The 6,629-nt window shown below is 39.9% G+C and overlaps 1 long non-coding RNA gene across 2 annotated transcripts in view; it reads left to right on the forward strand.

Moving 5' to 3' along the window:
* LOC116216689 overlaps positions 1-6,629 on the forward strand; it is a 60,915-nt gene that overhangs the window by 35,342 nt on the left and 18,944 nt on the right. The window lies entirely within an intron of this gene.

Raw genomic sequence — 6,629 nt, forward strand, 5'->3', positions numbered from 1 at the left:
CCTCCCTTCAGGAAGTTGTAGAGTGCAATGAGGTCTCCTCTGATCCTCCTCTTCTCCAGACTAAACAATCCCAGCTCCCTCAGCCACTCCTCATAAGATTTGTGCTCCAGACCCCTCACCAGCTTCATTGCCCTTCTCTGAATTTGTTCCAGGGCCTCAATGTCTTTCTTGTAGTGAGGGGCCCAAAACTGAACACAATACTTGAGGCGCGGCCTCATCAGTGCTGAGTAGAGGGGGATGATGACCTCCCTGCTCCTGCTGGCCACACTATTTCTAATGCAGGCCAGGATGCTGTTGGCCCTCTTGGCCACCTGGGCACACTGTCTGCTCATGTTCAGCTGAGCATCAACCAACATCACCAGGTCCCTTTCCTCTTCACAGTCATCCAGCCACTCATCCCCAAGCCTTCTGCAAGAGTGATGCGAAGTAGCCAAAGTAGCACCAGTTAACAGGTGTGCTCATAAAAGAAGAAATAATTTGGAAATGGAGGGTGGGTTTTGGAGAAATATGACTTGTCTTACACAGGAAATGAACAAATAGCAAGAACAAGTAGGAACTGTATTACAAGTATATTAACAGTAGAAAAAATGCAGTATTAAGTCAAAGGAAGACTCAGCCAGGAGGGGCCTCTACATTCTTCGTAGAGAAGTATCAATCATACTTGCAGGAAGCTTTTGTCATGCATGTTATCTGACAGTGGACCCACTGCACCATCTGTTTGTGCAAATTATACCTGTTGGGAAACTGCCTCTGTTGCAGATTCCCAAGTTGATGAAAAAAACAAAGAAATAGGAAAAAAATTGTGGCCTCATACAGACTACGGTCAATGGGAAGACACCAAAAATCCTACAAATGGACATAAGATTTCACTGTAAAAGACAACCCCAACCTTGTCTGTGAGTCCCAAGGTCAAAAGGCTTCACTTCCTCCCTCCTCCTTTTTGCATTAGGAAATTCCTTCGGACATCTTGGCAAATATTTTCTATGAAGAGAGACTAGGAAAGGGAGATGGAGCCTCTTCATAGCTCTACTTCTTGCCTTCCAACTGCCTGGTTGCCAGGTGCAGAAACATGTAGAGATACAGCTGGCAGCTTGTGTCTCTTTTTAAACACAGAAGCCCAACACCACCATTTCCACTTCCCGAATTAGTGACCCAGAAAACACAACAATCTGGTCTGTCAAGCAAAGATAAAAGATAAGAGAGACAAACACAAATGCAAAGATCAGGAAATGGTGAGACTACCTGCAGTTCTCTGTTTTCCAGTGTAATACACAGAAGATAAGATTAATTACAGCTTCTCTGTTTTTGTTGGATGATAGGAAAAAAGAGAGGGAGAAAAAAAAAAGGACAGGAAAGTTTTTTCATCATTCAGAAGGTCTTTGTTGCAATTTTTTTTTTTTAATCTTTGTAAAACATTACATCATAGAATAAAGACAATAGCAGCAAAACTTATCAAGATGGTACAAGCACATTCTGCTTTGTACCCTGGTAATGACATTTATGAAATTATCCCTTATCTGAAAATGCCTTCCAAAAGCACCATAAAATCTTACAGAGAGAAAGAGAGAGAGAGACAAAAGAGTAGACAGAACATCTTTGCAAGAAGATTTATCAATTGCTTATACTACAATTTGAAATTGATCAGGAAAAAAATAAATCAGCATCCCACCAAAACGTTTCCCAAAATTTTAGGAAAGGTTTTTTTTTCTTTTTTTCTTTTCTTTTTTTTAATGTAGGACTGAAAATGACTTATAATGGTTTCTCAGGTGAGTCTTCAAGATCAAGATCAAGTTCTATTAGAACTTGGAAAAAAATCAGTCTAAAATTACTTTGGAACACTGGCCTGAACAAATTCAAATTGTTGCAAAGCTGTGATCCAGACACAAATCCTGCTTTTTTCTAATAATAGTTACTACATGACTTCAGGATCTGGGAAACTGCTTAATGGTAGGATGAAGGCTGGTCTGTTTGGTTTGCATCTCACAACTGACATTGTAAGATTTTCCTTTTAAATGTTCAGCTCTCACAAGGAGAAAGAGTGTGTGGGTGGAATATATTTGAGAGACTAAAATATTCTCTTACATGCCACATATTACATGTCTGTAATTTGCTCTCAGAGAGTTCAGCCAAAAAAAGCAAACCCTATTTGCCTCAAAGAAGAACCTGCTAGAAATATATCTTCTTTCCCCAAAAGCAGCACCAGTATTTACTAGTGGTGAGACGAGAGCTGAGATGTGACTTTTTATGCAGATGTAAGGGAGCACAAAAAAACACATCTACCTGTATGGAATGGGAGGCATCACCGCTAAATGTGAGTTCCAAATCAAGTCATATGTGTCATGTGGAGGGCAGGCACGTGCATTTGCATGGCCTCTTTTCAGTCAGTTCCTTAGTATTCACCAGCACTGTGGACAAGACCTGACTTTAGAGTGACTTACTCAACCCAGCATGATCCTGCACACAGAGTATGTGTTGGCTTCAATAGCACAATCTCAAATTCTATTTTGCAACTACTTTCTCTTACTGTTTGATTTCAGCAGCATGAGTCAACATGGTCTAGCATCATTATGTACTTCAGTTGTGTTGGCAGGAAGAAAATATTATGTTCCAGATCATCAGTGTTATTAAATAGACTAACTGCTACTGGTAGGAAAGAAGATGGAGACCCTGGGAGGAATTAGGCTATCTAAAGGAAATTCCAAATCTACATTTTTGTGATATTTCAGGAAACTAGTTGCATACATAAATCTACAAGCCTCTATTTAAGTTCCACAGAGTTATTTGATTGGCATTTGTGTTTTGATTGATATTTAATTGCCTAGGGAAGCTGGGCTTATTTGTGTTTACTATTGATATAATTCTATCTCAGTAAGTTTGAATGGCACTTTAGAGTTAAAATAGCAGATCTTCACACTGAAAAGCTTAAAAATAACACACTAGCTCCACTTTACTGTGCCAACTTTGATGGGAGCAGATTTTGGCCTTAGATCAGACAAAGCATAGTTTAGAACATACAGATATATAGAAAGGACTGAAGCACATCCCAGTCACCCTTTTAATTCACATCTGTTTAGTAGAAGACTTCTTGTTCTAGTTTAGTATGCGGCATAAAATAAAGCTCAGTCTTTGCCTCTTATTTATTTTTAGTGGATGATGGGAAAAGTGAGACTAGCAGACGTCATGCTGCCCAACAGCACAAGTAAGCCCCTGAGAAACCAAAGCTGGCAAACAAACAAACAGCCCATGTACAGCATAAACACAAATTCGTAGGGAAAATAGAGGTTTCTTAAATACAGGATTTTTAACATCCTGTACTCACAGACATAGTTTTGTTCATTGTGGATTGCGGAGAATTTTGCAGAAAGACTCTGGCATAGCTCATTATTGGCTTTGGAAGAAGCAGACTTCTACTATAGACATCATAAAACCAGACAGCAAAAGCTCAGATGATTTATAATTTCACAGCAACTATCAAAATCAGATATGGTTCAGACTCTTATGCTAAACTTACAATAATGGCAGGACAGCCTCATTAGAAACAATATTAGACTTTTTTCTAAGCATTTTTAGGATAAGAATTTTAACCACAGAAACACTTGTTTGAAATGAGACTTTCTCCCAAGCTGTTATATACAATTAAAACCAAGAGATGGCCTTTACAAGGGGAGAAGCAAATTAAGACATTAAAATATCATTTTAGTTCTCAAACATTTCTGTCTGCTCCCCTATACAATACACCTTTTGCATTTCCAACATTGTTATAATAATGGATGTGTACTAAGGTATCTAACAAGCAATCACATGAGAGAAAATATTTACTCCAACAGTAGGTGGAAAGCTTTCTCAGCAAGTTTCACAGACACAGAAAAAGGGATGGGAGTATTTTTTTTTCATGTAAAAGGTCATCCACTGCTCTGTTTCATATCTCATTAGCAGTTTATTTTGCATCAGCCTTTGTCCCTGAAACAATCATGTCTCAAACTAGAAGTTGCTGAAGACACAGTCTGATAAAATGTCAGCCAGAGACTTGTGCATATCATAGCCGGGCAAGTGAGCCACAGATACCATCAGCTAGAATCTGGACAGGACAGACAAAGAACTCAGAAAATTTAGAGATGAAAAATATGCGCATTATCTCATCAGAGCAGTCACTTCTGAATTTGGCCACTGAACACTGCTTCCTCAGTCTCTTTGTCCATGCTGGTGTGTTTTCCATGATTTGCCTACTAACTCCCTGCTCAAGTTCTACCAGATGACAGCTTTTGCATTACTTGCTGAAATACACTGGCTATGACTAAGATTTATTTTTCACATAGAAGAAATGCATCTCATATATCCTTACCTATCCTTAGCTGTCTATGGATCTATGCAGGACTTTTCCATTAAAGGAAAGCACTTCTTGTGAGCACAGCTCAGTTGAGGAACAAATAAAACTGCATGTATGATGTTGTGTTAGGCATTTGATAGCCAAGGAGAATTGCTAGTACAATCTGCATGTATTGTAGGCTTTCTGGTTCAGATAAGTTGCTCTTGTGTGCCTGATCCTCCGTGTAAGTCAACTGCAGTACCATGTAACCTGGCAGAAAAGGACCTAGGGATAATGGGCAATAGCTGGTTGAACATGATCCAGCAGTGCTCTCCGGTGGCAAAGGCCAGTGGTATCCCGGCTTGTATCTGAAATAGTGTTGCCAACAGGAGCAGCAAAGTGATCGTCTCCTTGTGCTTGGCACCGGTGAGGCCGCACTTCAAATTCTATGTTCACTGTTCACTTTTGGACCTCTCACTACAGGAAAGACACCGAGGTCTTGGAGTGTGTCCAAAGAAGGACAAGGAAGCTGGTGAGGGGACTGGAGCATGAGTCTTATGAGGAGTGGCTGATAGAACTGGGATTATTTGGTCTGCAGAAGAGGAGGCTCAGGGAGGATCTTATAGCTCTCTACAACTCCCTGAAAGGAGGCTGTACTGAGGACATCGGTCTCTTCTCCCAAACAAGTGAAAGGATGAGAGGAAATGGCCTCAACTCGTGCCAGGGGAGGTTTAGGTGGAATATTAGGAAAAATTTCTTCACTGAAAGGGCTGTGAAGTGTTAAAACAGGCTGCCTAAGGGAATAGTTGAGCCACCGTCCCTGGAGGTATTTAGATATGAGGACTTGTAGATATGGTACTTAGGGACATAGTTTGGTGGTACATTTGGCAGTGCTAGGTTAATGATTGGACTTGATGATCATTAGATGTCTCTTCCAACCTAAACGATTCTATGATTCTAAGATTTGCTTGCGTGTGGTGCTGGAGACACTATTTCACCCACACCCACCCACACCCAGGAGTGCCAGGAGGCCCAGAGTGTTCCTACACTGAACAGACCTACTTCTTGCTGGCCCTGCTTGCAGTATGAGGACATGCAAGGGTGGCTGCAAGCTGCGATCCATGTCATAGTACAGCAGAGCATAAAGCTATGGGGCATCAAAGTCTCCATCAGCAAGGGCAACTGTGGAGACAACTGAAACTTCCCAGCAGACCAGGCTCACCTTCCTGCCGCCAGCAAACTGAAGCCAGAATGCAGCTCTACACCCTAAGAGATAAATGAGTGACTTACGCAGAATGCAATTTCTGTTGAATCTTATTGAGTTAAAGCAATCCCAAATGACCTGAAAATTTTCAAATATTGTTTTTTTATCCTTAATGTTCAGACAGATAATGGAATTACAAAGATGATATTTCAAGTGAAGTAAAACAGCAGACAGAACATACTAAGAACTTCTTTCCTCCCCTGCGCTTGAGATACTTGGCTCACACCTGCAAATGGTGAAGAGCCAATCAGATATACAAATATGCATACTCAGAATTTGCATTTACATTGCCATGCTTCTATTCACAGCTATGGCGATCCTATTCAGGTGGCCAGTTGGATTTTGAGGTGATTCATTATGCACAGAATTCCAGGAACTACCACAGAAAATGGAGCATGCATTTTATATATTCAGATATGGGCATGCAATTCCAAAAGTCTGTGTCTGTATGACCTGCTAGTGTCCGTATATGTGACTAATAATGCTTACCATTGTATACCCTTATATCTATAAGCCTACAGATTAAATTGCAGGAGTGTTCAGGACTTTGAGAAGGCTTGGGGGAAGCATTGCTGGTGCAATCATGTATTTCATTTCCAGCATGCAAAATTGTCTATCTGCAGTGGCAAACACAGTAGCCCACAGGCTAAGACTACCAATACTCAGTGTTTTTTTGGTAATTCCTATCAGTTATTTTGCAGCCTTTTGTTTGAATAATTACTATGAAGTCTAGGGACATTTGTGTTTCTCTTATATGTCCAGACAGCACAAATAATTTTTTTTTAAATGCCCACAGTTTGGTTATGTTTCACTTTTGTTTAGGAATGCAGAGTGCTTGTGTTTAGATTTATCAAGAAAGAAGATAGCAAATGTCAAACAAATTTATACCTGAAAGGAAATAAAACAAATAAGTCAAAATAGTTGTTTAAAAAGTTACAAAATATGACAGCATTAATGGCACTTAAAGCTCTAAGCACTTAAAAGATTACCACCATATTTTCCATATTTTTCCCAACTTCCTTTCCTAAAATCTTCTTTATTTTCTTTTCTTTTCTTTTC

The sequence above is a fragment of the Meleagris gallopavo genome, chromosome 5, assembly GCF_000146605.3.
Source record: "Meleagris gallopavo isolate NT-WF06-2002-E0010 breed Aviagen turkey brand Nicholas breeding stock chromosome 5, Turkey_5.1, whole genome shotgun sequence".
In the NCBI taxonomy this organism is placed as follows: domain Eukaryota; kingdom Metazoa; phylum Chordata; class Aves; order Galliformes; family Phasianidae; genus Meleagris; species Meleagris gallopavo.